The sequence below is a fragment of the Cupressus sempervirens genome, chromosome 1 (assembly GCF_028749045.1).
Source record: "Cupressus sempervirens isolate cs-2001-9-10 chromosome 1, ASM2874904v1, whole genome shotgun sequence".
NCBI lineage: Eukaryota > Viridiplantae > Streptophyta > Pinopsida > Cupressales > Cupressaceae > Cupressus > Cupressus sempervirens.
In genome coordinates this window covers 21,150,933-21,169,850 of record NC_143118.1, presented here as the reverse complement: position 1 = coordinate 21,169,850, position 18,918 = coordinate 21,150,933, and the positions used below count along the sequence as shown (strand labels likewise).

At 36.2% G+C, this 18,918-nt stretch overlaps 1 non-coding gene across 1 annotated transcript; it reads left to right on the top strand.

Annotated features, from left to right (window-relative positions):
• The first annotated feature begins 18,524 nt into the window (after positions 1 to 18,524).
• On the top strand, positions 18,525 to 18,596 carry TRNAQ-CUG (transfer RNA glutamine (anticodon CUG)). The gene has a single exon. It is a non-coding gene; the product is annotated as a tRNA-Gln (tRNA).
• The last annotated feature ends 322 nt before the right edge of the window (positions 18,597 to 18,918 follow it).

Below are 18,918 nucleotides of genomic sequence, written 5' to 3'. Positions count from 1 at the left end.
ATGAAAATTAATCTATGATCTATAATAAATTAGAATATTGAAAAGTTAAAAATATATTTTTTACATAAAAAAATTTAATTACCTTAGTTTTTAATTTAGGACTTTATATTAGTTGATTTGAAATAATTTTTGGCATAGATTGTGTGTGATGGATGAATGGACACACAATCAAACTCATAAATTATCTCTAATGAAATATATCTTATACATATGAAGAAAGGGATTCTAATTTATGATTTTTAAAAAGACATTATAATCAATATACACATTTATATAAAGCTAAATCCTTCACATGAATAATATCTACATTCAACACAATTATGATTTTCTCCTAAATTTTTTTTTAAAAAAAAATTCTGTAAAAAAAATATTCAAAGCTACAAATATAATTATATTATGTGAATCACTATATATGTCCCTTTAGTGGCATTTTCTTTGTACTATATATAGTATTTACAATTTAATTCTATTTCGTTATCCTCTATAAGAAAAATGTTTATAGACAAGCATCTATGTGAATCCTAGCTTGCAAATATGCAATTCAGAAATCTATTATCTTTTGTTATCATTTTCTACATCTCTACCAATCGTGACTCAACTATGTAATTCATATATCAATTCTCTTTTTTCATCATTGGCAACAAAAATGGTTGGAAACACACATTCTTATGAGTCCTAAAGATAAATTATGAAAGATGAAGTTGAACCCACAATCACATAGACACAACCTTGCAACTACAATGACTCTAAAAGCTAAAAGCATGTTTGTAGTGGGCATGTAGCACTCTCTGTGATTGTGCCAGTTATGATTATTAGATGTGTAGTGCACCCATTTGCACTCTCCTCCATTGATTGGGAGGACTTCCACATAGTTTCTTTTGAGTCCTTTCCTATAATGCTTATGGAACTAACCTGATCTAATTGTCTACCAGTTGTCTTTGGACAATTTGTATGAAAAATGTTGAGATTTTAGAATGTTTTATCATCATATGTGAAGGGCTTATTTCATTTTGGAGACTCTACTTAGCTTTCACATGTTCCTCTTCTCGCCACACATTATTTATATAATGAAGCAAGTGCGGTCTTGAGTAATGGATTTCTCCCTTTATGAAGGCTTGTCCATTTCTTTTTCCAAAATCTCAGAAATACAATATAATTTGGGGTTGGGTTTTGCAGAGTAGAAGATTATTGTCTGCATTGCCTTAGAACATGTAGGTTTCTTCTTGCTTGGTCTTATTATTCCAGGCTTCCATCTATGGCTTGTTCTAGCCGATAAAGGTATGGAGCTTAACTAGAAGGGCAAAGAACCCTCTTGAAGCCATTAGTGGTGGGGCCTCTAGTTGACGTTGCCCCTCCCCTTACGAATGACTTGGGATACTCATTCTCCTACCTAACTTTTATAACTCAAGCTCCCACAATTACACCTGATTTGGAGGCAACCTATGATGCCACCATTACACCTATAGTCATGTCCTATAGCCTGGAATCATGCTCGTGATTGTAATCATAATAAAAAAGTTCTTACTTTCAACATTAGAAAACTTGGACATATGTCCCCTTAACAATTTTATGCATTTTGACTTTGAAAAAATGATCAGTATTGTTGAGAATTAAACTAATATTCACACACCGGTTATGAAATTCCCAATGCACAAAAACAATTTAAACACCATTACATCTCCACAAAAATTATATCTTCATGCACTCATTCTAACGATTTTATCTCACATTTCTACATAAGATACATACAATAAAGCAGAGCATTTCTTTTCTAAAAATAGGACAATGTTTAAATAGATCTATCAATCTCACATTTCAAATGAGTTTTTGCAAACAATTGATGAAACCATTGTCATCAGAAATTAATTGGCAGATGTAAATTGATAATCAAGCAAAATAAATCCTTCTTATATTGAAAACACCAAACAATGGCCTGAAGCTTAGTGGTGACAGGGTGCTCATCCATATCAACATAGTTCTTATTGATGGCTTCCATTATTAGCTTATTACACTTAGGTTCCATCCATTTTGTCACAAAGGAGGCCAATTTAAGCTTTGGATTGCTATCAAGCATAAGCTCGCACTGTAGCTTGTGAATACCACAAAGATGCATCTTATAAGGAGAAATGAAATTCTGAGTCATGCTTGGTATAATTTATGGAAGAAGCCATAAGCATGACCACAGTGCAGTTGTGGATGTTATTCTCAAGCTTAAGAGCAATGAAAACTGATTCATTGAATGCTAGGAAAGTTGTTGCACTATTTCCTCAAATACAAATGAAGACTGTGGCAATGGTTGTATGCATAATTTGCTTTAACAATTCAGTTAATTGCTTCACTAAGTATGTCCCTTTGAAAATGGTGTATACCCACTCTTATAAAGAGTTCACACAACAGAACTATTTTTTAAGGGATGAAGAATTTCTTTGAAACCATGAAAAAGGATATTTAGAAGTGATCAAATACTAAAACTTGTGAAGAGAAGGCTCAAATGCTAAAAAAGGCAGAACATAGTTGGTGATCTACTATAGTGTATGTGCAAAAGGATTGATTTGAAAAGGGCTAATGTAACAAATTACAATGAAGAATGCTTGTCAATACAAGATTCCATGAAAATTGATCAGTGATTATTATTGGTGATAATAACAAGCTTGAACTATGCAAGTACAAACAAACCTTATTTCTTCTTGCACATAGGTAAAAAGCTACTGCAGTGAACACTGGATGACCAAAATCAACACTTGATCTCTGGGACTCTAGTAGAGCAGCTATAAATCTTTCTTTGTATCTGTATAAGGTTAATATTAGAATTGCATATTCGATCATGATTTTGGGCTGACAAGACTCGGAGATCATATGCTAACCCCACACTTATCAGAGAGCTCAAGGTCAAAGTATAAGAGCATAGGATTTCATTTGGTATGCCCTTAGGCCTTACTCTGATGAAATCATTATACCCACCCTAATAATTTCCCCAAGCACAGAGCATACTATAAGCCTTTGAGCCATAAATTTCAAAAGATTGGAAATCCAAGAAAACAAACCATTTGGGTCCTAAAATCTAAACTAAGGAAACCTGGTTTCTCAAGTTCCATAGAGCACTATATAAATATTTGACCAGTAAGTTGCAAAAGGTCTGAAGTTTAAGTAAACAGACCATTTGAGAGATGAAAACAGAGTCAAGGAAAATGGAACTTACAAAGACAAGACTCTTTGGGCAGACCCAATCAATCTAAGACATCCAAACTGGATTCCCAGTTCTCGGATGTCCAGCTTTGGCCTTGCATTCAATTTAAGACATCCAAACTAGAGTCAAGCAGGTTAATTATCTAAATTGAATCTAAAGACAAGACTCTTTGGGCAGACCCAATCAATCTAAGATGTTTGAATGAATCAAATTATTTTCATATGACTTGAAAGTGTAGACATGACATTTGATTACAATGAATACTTTTCTGATCTTTAAAAAATTGACTCTATTTTTGCAAGTGATCATTCAGGGATCAAACTTGTTGAAGATGAAAGAAACCTTATCAAAAACAATAGTAATGAGTGTAATAGTGCCTGTAGCGGCTATAATGGTGAAATGAGCCAGCATTCTCATTGCCAAAGTACCCACAACTATTTTTGTCACTGCTGTCACATTTGCTCTTGTGCTATTCTACTCCATTTTCAAAAAATGACATTAATTAGCATTTCATAAATCTTTCAACTTCCCAAAAAGATTTGGGAAAGCTAGTATGTTTTATATGCTGTAATTATAAAAAGTGTTACTGGTAAGAGTAAGAAATGGCTCTGATGATGCTTTGATCAAGCCAATGCTTTCTTTATTGTATATAGTTTTAATTGACTCCTAATATTTTATATACGAGATTGTTGAAATGAAATCTTTCTTGAGCAATAACTCTTATTTTACAAGTACCTCCGTTGGACAATCTAAATGTCTATTTTAGGTTTCTTAGAATTTTAGTATGGTTTAAAACATATATTTGATTATAATATTTTATAATAATTAATCACTAATTTATTTATTTATTTTTGTTTTTGGAAGGTTTTATATTAAATTTACATAATTCTTTTAGTTATTTGATATATGATCATGAGTTTTAGGTTGAAATTCTTTTTCTAAGAGTCAAAGATTAAAAAGTATCTATTTACCAAAAATCTTGAAGAGCATGATTTCTTATCTCTTATGATATTGAGGTTCAAGGCTTGAAACAAAACTTGAGTCTAGTAGGATTTTTCAAAATCATTCAACTTGGAGTCGGGTAGGTTAAAAAATTAGACAACTCATAATACAAATATATAATTCGTATTGAAAAAAATGATATTATATATATAATTTTTTTATTAACTTATACAATTTATACTCAAAATTTCCTACTGAATATTTGTTAAAACTTTTTAAAAATCCCTAGGATGCATTACCATTGCAAAACCAAATATTTCTCAATGATATCGAATATAAGATCAAAAGAGGCGTATCTCCAATATATGCATTATAACCAACTTTAAATAAAAAACAAAACCATCCTATACGAATTTGGATGCAAGCAATCATCTTCATCACTTATAATATAGTAAGACAATGGACGATAGCACGAGCCTTGACGAATCACAAACCATTGAAATATCATGAAGAGAAAGCCATTTGATAAAGGACTCATTATTATTGTTTTTGATAAGATTTTTTTCATCTTCACCAAGTTTGATCGCTGAATGATCACTTGCAGAAACAGAGTCAATTTGTTAAAGATCAGAAAAGTATTCATTGTAATCACATCACATTCATGATAGACATGATATATCTCAGGTTTACACTTATTAGCCCCCTTCCCCAAATGTCACATCTACACGTTCAAGTCATATGAAAATCATTTGATTCATTCAAACGTCTTAGATTGATTGGGTCTACCCAAAGAGTCATGTCTTTAGATTTGATTTAGATAATTAACCTACCTGAGCAACTGATTTGATTTAGATAATTAACCTACCTGACTCCAAGTGCATTTTGCATTGCATTCAAGGATTTGGTATATGCCTTCTCAGACATGCCACTTAGCCTAATGGCCTTCTGTCTGTCAAAGGGAACTTGTAATATGTACAAACAATGCATTCAATCATTGCAAATTAAATATCATTGTTGAAATTTTTCTAATAAAATCATAAAGAACAAGAACTGGAAATCCATGAAGGGTAAGCAATGGGAATCATCTAATGTTCAAGGAACAATTTCTCCTGTTGTTAAATTATTTCTTCCTGGACAACATAGATCTAGTCCTAAGGAATGCAGTGTAATGGCAAGGATAGATGACATTAATAAGATTCTACCCAGTGAACATTATATTATCTCACTGCCGGCATGTGGCATGATCTTTGTTGCAAGGATTATGCTAAAAAATTGAGAAATGACCCGATCCTTTTCAATGTAAAATCAGATGAACCCATCTGAATAAGGTTCAAGAGAAATTACTTTGTAGCAGCAAGTTCAAAGAAGAGGACCGATTTGCAAACCTCGCCCTATGGATGAAAAGGGGTTAAAAAAGGGCTCAATGATGAATATTCCCAATAAATTGCATTCTAGATGATAAAAATTGCACTAAATTTGACGCATTGCTTAGATAAACATACCACAACAAAAGTGGAAGAATTAAAATGCACATTACGTCTCAGCTCCTCGACTTTCCCGATAACCTTGTTGTCTTCTGCAAGGCCCAGTTTTCTACCCAGCCCATCGATGTCCATGTTTCTCTGCAGTGTATGGATGGGAAAAGAATGTTACCCTCCTTCGGCCACTCCAACCGAAGGACTTCTCACCCTTTGCAGTTCACGAGCCCGTCCGCCAAATGGACCAACTACAGTTCCACTCGCAACCTATGCAAATTAACCCACGTGAAATAAATTTTTTTTATTTTAGCATAACAAGCCCATGTTGGTCAAAATTTTGACCAACACAGGCATGAATTTTTTTAAAAGACATTTTTTCTTGCCTATTCCGACCAATTTGACCCCATTTTAATAGATGGTCAAAATTTTTGGTCAAAAAATAGGGTCAAATGTACTAGTGGGAAGAGAAAAAGTGAATGGAGGAATAAGTGGAATTGGAAGACATTGGATACATGATAGGAAAATAAAGGGAGGACTTAAGCATCTAGAGACATGGATGGTATCCCTTGATATTTCTTTCTCATTCTTTGTTATTTTCAAGGAATTTTTATTATTTTCTCATAGATGTTGGTAGGATAGTGAAAAGAAGGATGAAGGAGGTAGCAAGGTTGTCGTTAGGACACACTTTGAAGGGTGATGGAAAGGAGGAAATATTGGAGGACATGTAGGAGAAAGGTTGAATTTTTGCATATAAGGACCCAAAATGGATGAAGGAGATGATAGATGTAGGATGGTGGATTTTTGGACATAAGGACCTAAAATAGAGTTGGTAAATGAAAGATTTGAGAATTTATGGATGAAGGAAGCCTTTGGATTAGTGAAATTGGATGCCATTTTGAACCTTTCTTTCAGATTCATTGCTTCATTAAGTAGCTTTCGAATCCACATAATTTTTGCACTTTTTATTTTTAGCCTTTGTGGCCTTCTGATTTTTTTCTTTGGTTTAGATCATGTTTTTATTTTCTTGGACATGTTGTTTAGAGGGGACATGTTGATCCTTCAAATTTTGCTGATTTTTGGCTTCATTCACTTTATCTTTGGTATCCAATTTGCTTCCCTTGGCCATGGTATGATTGTATGAGGATAAACGGTATGGAGAGCCACTGGATGAAATTATGGAGGGTGAACATTGCAAGGAATTCAAGGATGTGTACCTTTTATGATCTTTCTTAGGAGTATGAGGGGATGAAGTGGAAGAATTGGATATGATGGATGGATGTATATAAGGACCCAAAATGGATGGAAGGGATGAAGGGTTTGGATTTGGAACATAAGGATCCAAAATGGATGGAAGTGAGGAAGGAATGGGAATATGGATATAAGGGCCCAAAATGGACTTGGAATATAGATGATGGGAACATTTAGGTTTGGATTTGCAAGGAGTGCAAGGTGTACCAACATCTTGAGACATTATTTATTCAATGGGATACTTATCAATATCAATACAAGATGTGAGTCCATGTGTAGGGCGTTCATAAGTGGATTGGATAGGTGTGGCAAGGTCTTGTGGATGATTGGTATCATAAGAGGAATCATGAGGGATAATAGGATCATGAAATGCAAAGGAAGGGGTACTTTGATCTTGACTTTAAAAAGGATCATGTAGTGGGATGGATGGAATTACTGGATCATCTAGTGGGATAGGATCATATAATGGAGAACATGGAATGATATTATGAGATGGAACATTTTGATCTTGACAAGGAGCAAAGCTAGTGAATTCTGTAGAAGGCACATCTTCATGAGGTGGAGAATCTATGGATGTTAACTCTTGAGATGGAATGGAATCATAAATCTGTGCAGTAGAGGGAATGTCTTGATCTTGATTAGGAAGGGGATCATGAGATGGATTAAGAGGGATAAATGGATTTGGAGGGAGGGAATTATGGGATGGAGAAATTCTTGGATCTAGAGGAGAAGAGGAATCCATAATGACATGCTTTGGAACAAGGTCTTGAGATGGAATTGGGTCTATGACTTTGGGTGATTGGATCACTTTATTGTTATTTTTGTACTTAGAAAAGGTTTCTAGTGAGATAAACATATTAGAAGGTGAGGATGATGTTTATTTTGGAGGATTAAGATTGTGTGAAGGTGGTGGGATGGGTAGGGGATTGGGATGATGTCTTTGGACATTAAGCTCAATATATGGGGAATTAGATGAAGGAGCCAAGTTGAATGGGACATGAGGATTATGGTCTTAAAAGCATGGGGGAAGAGGACACATATTTTGGAAGGTAGATTTTTGTTTTTGATTTTCTAGGCTTAAGATAGAATTCTTGAGTTCCTCAATTTCTTTGGCAATGACCATGATAAGATTTGGGTCATTCAAGATAACTAGGATTAAAGTGCAAGGATTATGATGGTACTCCTAAGTCCAAAGTAGAAGATTTTATGAAAATTGAATTAGAAGAATAGATTAATAGATGAAAAAAGATTGATTGATTTTGGATTGAAAATGTAAATGGATTGACTAGGAATTGATTAGAAAAAAAAAAGTTGACAAGAGATTGGATTAGAATGATGATTATTTGAAAGATTTGATTAAGGATAAATTATGGTTTCAAAAGGAAATTGGGTCTTGATGTGGATTATGAACCATGACTAGGATGAAGATTAGGGATTTGATTGAATGATTAAGAAAATGAGGTAATGAGTAGGATGGTTGAGATTTTGAAGAATTTGATGAAATGGATGAATAGAAGAAGTGATGTGGAAAACAAGAGCTTCAACAAAATGTCACCATACAATCGATTTACAAATAAGTTTGTTAGGTCCACTTGGTTAAGAGATTTTTTGCTACAATGATTAGAAAGTAATAGTGAAATAATCTATTTAGAATAACACTACCTTTTCTTGTTTAGGTCTCTTTTTTTCTTCATCTCTTTCCTTTTGCTTATCCTCTTTCTTTCTTTTGCTCCCTTATGGCTGACATACTCACTTACAAATCAACTTAGCACTTCTTTTGCTTGATCTTCACAGTGCAGTTCTTCTTGATTATCCTCTAGTTATTAAATTCTTCCTCAACTTGATCAATAATAATGAGAAACATGTTCATCCTTTAAATAGAAAATGCTTTTCTACTTCACTAGATTCTTCCATGTTTTTCATACCATCACAATCACCCAATCTTCATCCAGCTTTAGATTCATTGAATCTAGACACTTGGGTATCATGCCTTCACCTTGAACTTTGTGATTTAATTTAAATCATCAAATCTCCTTCATTAGATATTGTTTGAATTTATCTAGCCATTTATATCATAACTAACTTCATCCTTATCTTTGAAACTTCTCGAACAATCTTGATTTTCATCAAATGTCAGCCTCGAATTAGATCTTTTACAAACCATTCTTTGAGTTTTATTTTTTCAATTATCATCACACCTTTCTCAATCACCACTCTACTTAGTTAACAGTGATCTTGCTCAATTAATACTACACTTCCTTTACTTCTTCATCAAGTGCTCGATGATAACTGTATTAGCTCAATCAATACTAAGATTCTTCATTCACCGACCAAACTATCTTTCTTGTACATGATCTCAGCACTTAATAAAAAAAATCAAACCAACATTATACTATTAGATTTTAACCCATTCAACTGCCCATTGAATACCATACTTAACAACATTTACATCATCATTATACTTTCTTCAAATCCTCTTCATCAATCAAATGATATGGAATTCTATTGAATTAGCATAGTTTCTCACTAATTAAGGATTGACACTAATGACATCATAATAATTGATATGACTCTTTCACATACTTCAAGGGGAGGCTATACAAGAGGAAGAGGCACTCAAAGAGGCTCCAATAGTGGAAAAGGTGTAGGTAGGAGTAACTCATACTTTGCAAGTATGAAGTGTTACACTTGTGGACAGTTGGGCCACCCTACCTATAGATGTCCTGACAAGCCTACTTCTTCAAATGGTGATAAGAGGGTTGCATATGCTCATGAAGAAACAATAGGTTCCAAGGCATTTGAGGTGGATCATATTGAGTCAGAAAGAGGAGATAAATTAATGTCCAAGAGAGTGTTGATTAGAAAATCATCCAAGGATGAACCCGAGCATAGAAGGGCCTTGTTCATAATTAGGTGCAAGATTTTGGGCAAGGTGTGTAAAGTCATTATGGATTTAGGCTTCATAGGTAACATCATCTTAGAAGAGGTAGTGGAAAAACTCAAGCTAGCCAAGATACCTCATGTTAACCCATACAAGGTGACATGGTTAAACAAAGGGAAGAATGTGTTGGTGAATGACAAACTTTGGGTTGAGTTTTCAATTGCAAGTTATAAGGATAAGATACTTTGTGATGTGTTGCCCATGGATGCATGTGATCTGTTGTTGGGTAGACCTTGGCAATATGACAACAATGTTGTCTATGATGGGAAATAAAATTTCATTTTTTTTTCAAGAAAGATGGAAAAACTTTTAAAATTCAGTCCTTATTGGAGGAAGATGAATCATAGTCAAAGGCCCCTAGTGTATTGTTGATTAGTGGAAAGGAGTTCAATAATGCCCTTAAGAATGAAGGTAGTGAAGGGTATGTCATTCTTCTTAAGCCTAAGGAAGAAGATAAATCTAACTAAGAACCTTTACCAATTAAAATCCAAGAGATGTTTGTGAAGTATAAGGATATTGTCAGTGATGGAACTCCTGCAACTTTTCCTCCTAGAAGAGTGATAAGTCATTAGATTGAATTTATACCCAGTGCATCATTGCCAAATAAAGCAGCCCATAAACTTACTCCATATCAGAATAGAGAGATAGCTAGACAAGTGCAAGAACTCCTAGATCAGGGGCTGATAATGAAGAGCATTAATCCTTGTGCAGTGCCAGTAGTTTTGGCATCCAAGAAGGGTGGACAATGAAGACTTTGCACATATTCAAGAGCCATAAACAACATCACTATAAGATATAGGTTCCTCATACCTAGAATTGAAGACTTGATGGATTGTCTTGGAGGGGCTCAATATTTCACAAAGTTGGATCTCAAAAGTGGTTATTATCATATAAGGATAATGGATGGTGATGAGTGGAAGATAACTTTTAAGACCACAGATGGATTGTATGAATGGCTTGTGATGTCATTTGGGCTCTCAAATGCTTCTAGCACATTCATGAGACTCATGAATGAAGTGTTGAAGGACTACACAAGGAGATTTGTGGTGGCATATCTTGATGATATACTTATTCTCAATAAGACAAAAGAAGAACATCTTAAACATGTGGAGATGGTGCTTAAGAAGTTGTATGAAGAGAAGTTGGCAATCAATTTGGAAAGATGTGATTTTTTAAAGCAAGAACTTCTATACTTGGGATTTGTGATATCCAAGGGATCTTTGAAGATGGGCCAAGACAAAGTTACATCTATCTTAAACTAGCTACCACCTACTACAACAATAGAGGTAAGAAGCTTCCATGGGTTAGCTAAAATTCATAGAAAATTTATTAGGAACTTTAGTGGTATTTGTGCACCATTGATAGAAACCATTAAGGGTGGGATGAAAGGGAATATTTTGAAAATTTGAAAGAATAAGTAGTAACACAATCTATCCTTAAACTACCTAGTTTGACAAACTATTTACCCTCAAGTGTGATGCAAGTGGGATGATAGTAAGGGGTGTGTTGAGCCAAGAAGGTAGGCCAGGAGCCTTCTTTAGTGAGAAATTGAATGAGTCCAAGAAGAAACACTCTTCTTATGACTTGAAGTTGTATGCTTTGGTTCATTCTCTTAGGAAGTGGAGGCATTACCTTCTACCGTAGGAGTTTGTAGTGTTTACTGAGAACCAAGCCCTAAGATACATCAATACACAAGAAAAGTTGAGCAATAGACCATTGAAGTGGATGGAATATCTTCAAGTATTCACATTTACCATCAAACACAAGAAGAGGTGGCTAAACAAGGTTATAGATGCACTAAGCAAGAGGATGTTGACCATTCAAAAAGTTAAACTACATAGCATTGGCATAGAGAGTTTGAAGGACCTCTACAAGGATGATTAAGACTTTGTTGAAGCTTATAAGGTATGCTCTAAATTTTAGAATTATTTTCATAGTTCTTTTTCTTATTATAACTTGCAAAGTGGGATATTGTTCAAAGGAAACGGATTATGTGTTCCTAAGGGTTCCATGAGAGAGAACCTTATCAAAGAAAAACATAATGGAAGCTTAAGTGATCATTTTGGTATCAACAAGACACTAGAGTTGGTTCAAAGGTTCTACTATTGGCCAAAGTTGTCAAGAGATGTGACAAGATATGTGGAACAATGTGTAGTGTTCATGAAGGAAAAAGAAGGAGCTAGTAATGCAAGTTTGTACCAACCTTTACCAGTCCCTAATAGGCCATGGGAGTGCATTAACATGGACTTCATTATAGGATTACCTAAAAAAAAACAAGGTTGTGATAAAATCTATGTTGTGGTGGATAGATTTAGCAAAATGGGTCATTTTATACCTTGCAAAACTACCCATGATGCTAGCCATATTGTACATCTATTCTTTAAAGAGATTGTGAGGATCCATGGACTATCCCTAAGCATTGTGTCAGATAGGGATGTGAAATTTATGAGCCATTTTTTGAAAACCTTGTGGAGTAGGTTGGGAATTAACCTATCATTTGGTTCAACTTACCACCCTTAGACTGATGGCCAAATTGAGGTGGTTAATAGGGTTTTGGGTAATTTGTTAAGGTTCCTAACTAAAGAGTATGGTCAAACATGGGATGTGGTATTCCTCAGGCAAAGTATGCATATAATGATAGTGTGAATAGAACAACAGGTAGGAGCCCATTTGAGATTGTAAATGGGATGCATCCAAGGGGTGTGTGTGAAATTAGGGACCTTGGAGCTATGGAGTATAGGAGTGGTCAAGTCGAAGACTTCACTCAAACCATGAAGGAGATTTAAGAATAGGTGAATAAGACTATACAAGAGACTACACAAAGATTGAAGGCTAAAGTAGATGAGAAGAGAAATGATGTTTAGTTTGCAATAGGTGATTATATCATGGTTGCTAGAGTAAATAATTAATTATTAATTATTTATTCTATTTACTTAAGCTTACTTAGGTTAATGCATTTCATTTATTAGTTGTAGTCTAGGAGTTAGTTATAAGTTGTTGACAATACAGGAGTTTGTTCTCTCCTAAGTCATACTTATCCTCTCACCTTGTTCGAGGACTTTCCACCTTATGTGGATGTATGCTTAGTTGTCACACTTATCTCCTAGCATCTTCTAGCTTGTTCTAGGAGATTCATTGAGGCCTTTTATAAGTAGTCTCTTCCTCATTGTATTTCATATACTCATAACACATTCTCATTGTAAATACATATTTTCTTGTGTTTGCATATTTTCTCTCTCATGTCTATTTAGGGTTTTTCCCTTGCTCCACACTCTTCTCTCCTTGGCTTCCCTTTGACAGGTTTTCGCATGTAGGTGATCTTGGGCATTTTCAGAGTTTGATTTTATCAAATCTAACATGGTATCAGAGCCTCCTTGTTGCTGCTTCGTTGAAAGATTTTTGAAGCCTTGATTTGGAGTTACAAACCCTAGTTTGTTTGTGCATTTTTCTTCAAATCAGGGGAACAACAATTTTTTGCAGCACTTTGTACCTAAATAGACGTTGCCATTGGATCCGAAAGGTTGTTTGCAATCAGGATTCATATAAAACTTTCCATTTTTGGTGACAGGGCATTTAGGAAAAAATTTTAGGCCTCCTAGTTATTGTCGTACAGACTGTAAAAAAATTTCGGAGCAAAAAAAAATTTTAAAAAAATTATTTTGTCGCGCTGCCTAGTGGCCACTGCTGCACCATCATGATCCTGCCACCATGCAGCCTACCATGGTCGTGCCAACACAACGCCACCACCGCTAGCGGGCCACCTACTGACCACCGTGGCTGGGCAATGCCCCCACAACACTCCGCTCTGCCAACAGTCTACTGCTCTAGCCCAGTCAACACCAATAGCCAGTGCGGGGGTAACACATGGCCTGGGTGCCACGTGGCACCTGCCACCTAGACCTGCCATGTGGCCTCTCTTTTTTTGCGATGGCCATCAAATTTAAACCAGTGAAATGCAAACGTCAGTGCTGCATTACCTCTTGCACATCTCCTAGGTCCTTTTTGACCTACCTTCAGTTTTTTGGCCATAACTTGAGCATATGGAGGTATTTTTTCGATCCAAAAGAAGCGTCAAAAAGGTGGTTTCAAGATGGAGACATTAGTGTAGGTATTTTTAGGTTTTGATGCATTTTATTGCTCATTTTTTTAGTTCAAGTCTAAAGTTATGTTTTTGACTCTGATATGCATTTCTTTTACGTCCTATGTCAGTTATTTGAAAACATTATATTTTTGGAAAGTTGGTTTTGTCATCTTTTCAGAAATGTTATCTTTTTTCTTAAATTTTGGCCCATACTCTTTCGATCATATTTTTGGCATTTTTTCTCTATGGTAGATATCTTGGGTGTTTTAGGTCCGAGGATCATTTTTCTGGCATGGTTTCTTTTGTTTTGGGCTATTCTTTCTTTTGTGTCAGCTCTTTCCTTGTTTTGATCATTGTAGCTATCACTTGTAAGCACTTTTTGTATTGCACTAAGATAAAGTGTCACTTTTGCATTTCGGGTTCATGAACGTTATTTTTGAGTCAGTTGTACATGGACTATTTTTATAAAGCACCATGGGGGGATAGTTGTTTGTTGTTTTAGGCATTCTCCCTTTGTCAAGTGAGTGTCCCTTCCATGACATTAGCCCCATGTAGCATCAGTGTGACCCTGTCTTTATAGGTGTTTGTACCTCTTCCTCTCTCATCGTTCTTGGTTCATCTATAGGAGACTTTGGCTCATCTTCTTAGTTGCCTGTCATCTCACCCCATTTACATTAAGGGGGGCTTATGCTGTTGTTCTAATGCATCCATGGTTCGATGGTTCGATAGTGTGAACTATGTATTCAGTGGTTGATCCTATATACAAGGCAATTGTAGTGGTTGGCTACCTATGCATTTCGGTGAGATGGATCATCTACCATATAGACATGCTTGATTCATGCCTTCTTCTTCCTTGGAGATTTTTCAGATCAGCAGTTTCTTCTTGATGGCAGATTTTGCAGCTTCTTCATGCTGTAGTGATGCTCTTCATGATCACTTTTTGTTCTTGTTTTAGGAGACATTTCACTACTTGGAGGCTTCTTCAGTTCTTCACTAGGTTCTTACCTCTTTTTGGGGGAAGGTTTTACCCATGTGGTTTTCTCTCTTTCCCCATTTTTAGAGGTTGCATCTTTTGTATTTGTACATGGGTGCCTAACATGGCCTTGCTACTAGGACCCATTTCTGCATTTCTTAGTTTTGTGAGCTTAAGGCATTTCCCTAAGTTGCACTTAAGGGGGAGTGTTAGAGTAAATAATTTATTATTTATTATTTATTCTATTTACTTAAGCTTACTTAGGTTAATGCATTTCATTTATTAGTTATAGTCTAGGAGTTAGTTATAAGTTGTTGACAATATGGGGGTTTGTTCTCTCCTAAGTCATACTTATCCTCTCACCTTGTTCGAGGACTTTCCACCTCATGTGGATGTATGCTTAGTTGTCACACTTATCTTCTAGCGTCTTCTAGCTTGTTCTAGGAGATTCCTTGAAGCCATTTATAAGCGGTCTCTTCCTCATTGTATTTGATATACTCATAACACATTCTCATTGTAAATACATATTTTTTTGTGTTTGCATATTTTCTCTCTCATGTTTGTTTAGGATTTTTCCCTTGCTCCACACTCTTCTCTCCTTGGCTTCCCTTTGATAGGTTTTCACATGCAGGTGATCTTGCGTGTCTTCGGAGTTGGATTTCATCAACTCCAACAATGGTCCATTTGAATAAGTCTAGGTTGTAGAAAGGGGTGCCCTCTAAGCTATAGATGAAGAGAGTGGGACCTTGTAAGATCCTAGCTAAGTATGGAGCTAATGACTATAAATTGGATCTACTTAATGATTTGAGCATCTCACCTATCTTCAATGTTGCAAACCTAATCAAGTTTAAGGGACCTTTAATTGAAATAGATGTGAATAAATAGGAGGTTCGCAAGGATGTGGCACCTAATTTCTTATCTCCCAAGATGGAGTTTGAGGCAGAGAAAGTATTGGATTGAAGGGTCAAGAAGACCACTAGACTTAAGGTGTACTTGGAACACCTCATAAAATTGAAAGCTAAGTCAGAGTTAGAGGAAACATGGGTTGCAGCTACAAAATTCAAGAAGTTAGGAATTTTTGATGACATCTTGTCTACAAGAGTGGCATGATTTACTTTTGTGGGGAGCATGGTGCAGGGGAATGTAGGTAAGGCTACATGGTAACCTAGGGTTCCTAATCAAGTTTTGGCTTGTAGTGTCCTTAGCCAAGCCACTTGTGTAATAAAGAATCTTAGTGTGCAAAGAAAATTAACATTAAAGCAAACATTCACAAACTAAAACTATATTCACATATGAGATTACACAAAAGAAACAATTAAGGAATGCAAACCCAAAAAAGGAAACACTCCATGCTTCCTTGATTTTGTAGATGTGTCCTTTGATGTGTATGTATGCTCAAATGCTCAAAGTTGCTTCAATGGTGGAGATGGATAATAGCAAATTGGTAGCTTTGTGAGCTCTCAATTTGGCATTAGAAGGGTATGGGTATGGCTTTGGTTCTCAAAATAGCATGGTAACTTTAGCTCCAAGATTGTTGATGAAATGGCTTGGGATGGGATTCAATTTATAGGCCAAGGGGTAGAGGGATGGAGGGCTTAGATGCAAGGATGGATGAAGGCTTAAGGAGGGCTAGGATGCACTCAAAGGAGAGCACATGGATTGTGCTTGTTTAGCACCAATGGGAAGGTGACACTTGTCACAAGGAGGATGAGTGTGAGAGGGTAGGGTAAAGGGTTGGTTAAGGGCATGATGAGTGGGGTTGAGTATGTAAGAGAGGTGTAAGAGGAATGAGTGTGGAAGAGGGAAGAGTGTGGAAGATGGATGTAAGAGTCATGAGTGGGCTTGTAAGAGTCTTTTATGGTTTGTAAGAGCACTCGTGACTTGGTGGTTGGGATTTTTGAGGGGAGACTTTGATTTGGTTTAGGAAAGTCTTAAACTTGTTTAGGGAATGTGACAACATTAGGGGGTGGATTAGGCTTGGGTTTAGGATTAGATTAGGGATGTTAGAGATGTACAAGTGGATGGCATTAATGAGGGTGGGTGAGTTAGTGGCTAAGCTTGGTTAGTATGGGTGGATGGGGTGGATTAGGCTAAATGGAGGATTGGAGATAGGTTAGGGGTTTTTGAATTTGAGGATTTCATTTATCAAATAGATTTATTTAATAAATGGGGATTTTTGGAATTAGATAGGAGAAAAGGATTTAATTGATAAATAATAGATTATTTGATTTATCAATTAGGACTATAGATGATTAATTTAATTAATCAACTAGGGGATGGCAAAGGATTAATTAAATAGAAATTTAATTAATAATGCCTTTTTAGATAACTAAATAGGATTACTAAAATAGTGTAATCAAATTTAGGTGTCTACAGTTCTTACATCACATTCTAGATCTTTAAAAGCATTTAACGTATTTATGCTAGTTGTGCTTGAATGTTGAATCTAGTATCATAACATGTTAGTTTGATCATGTCAGCTTTATAGTTTGAGTTTCATCTTAATCTCATTCTTGCTATCATAGTTCATAGTTCATATATATTGGATCATTTCTTGTGGCTAGTTCTTGATACTAATTTTCAAGATCTCTTGATCTCGATCTAATTTTCATTAGGCTTCATATCTATTCCTTGAAATATTTTCAATCCTTAAGGATTAAACTTATTGTGCTTAGGAGAGCACACCAACATTCTCCCAAAGAGAAAAACAAGTCTTGGGAACACTTGTTTTAACTTATCAGAGGTTATGTGTTTAATTTCTTATAATATTATGATGTTTTTGACAAATGTTTGACATGTAAATGCTTGACTCTCTCTCTCTCTCCCTCCCCTCTCCCTCTCCCATCCCCTACTCTCTCTCTCTCTCATCCCCTACTCTCTCTCTCTCTCACCCTCTCCCATCCAGTACTCTCTCTCTCTCTCCCCATTTCTCCCTTCATCTCTCTCTCTATCCCATCCTCTCCCATCCCTAATCTCTCTCTCTCTCTCTCCCCCCCTCTCCCACCCCCATACTCTCCCATACCCTACTCTTTCTCTCTCTCTCCCCCTATCCCACCCTCTCTCATCCTCTCTCTCTCTCTCTCTTTCTCTCTCTCTCTCTCTCTCTCTCTCTCTCTCTCTCTCTCTCTCTCTCTCTCTCTCTCTCTCTCTCTCTCTCTCTCTCCCCTGCTTATCCCACCCCCTCTCTCTCTCTCTATCCCACCCTCTCCCATTCCCTACTCTCTCTCTCTCTCTCTCTCTCTCTCTCCCATCCCTTACTCTCTCTATCTCTCCCTCTTCCACCCCTACACACACACTCTCTCTCTCTCTCTCACTAACCTACCTTCTCCCATCCCCTACTCTCTCTCCATTTCTTCATCCCTCTCTCCCTATTCTTCTCCCACCCCTTCTCTCTCTCTCTCTCTCTCTCTCTCTCTCTCTCTCTCTCTCTCTCTCTCTCTCTCTCTCTCTCTCTCTCTCTCTCTCTCTCTCTCACTCTCTACCGTCTCTACCTCTCTGCTTCCCTCTCTATTAAAATTTAGGCTTACAAAGTGCATGTGCACTATAGCGCATATGCACTATAGTGCGTGCGTGCTATTTAAGTCTAAATAGCGTGTATATGCTATAGTGTGTGTGTGATATAGTGAATGATTAAAAGATACAGTCAAAAATGACAAAATTAAAAAAATGACACAGGTCCCATGGTCTAGTGGTGAGGACATTGGACTCTGAATCCAGTAACCCAAGTTCAAATCTCGGTGGGACCTTTCGATTGGACCATTTTGCCTTTACATGAGAAAATTACATCTCGGCTTGATACAAGGTAAAGGCATGGAATAGCTCAGTCAGTTAGAGCGTGTGGCTGTTAACCACAAGGTTGGAGGTTCAAGCCCTCCTTCTAGCGTCTACACTCAGAGCCCTTTTTTCGCCTGTACGGGGTGAGGTAACATTTTCCTCTCCGCCATGAAGATGACGATCCTCTCTGTCGCAGTACAAATTTTTTAACTGTTAGCGTTACTGCTTGCAAGGATTTTAAATTGACAAATAGATAGCATTCTGCATATTCTGCATTCTGACCGTGTAGTGCTT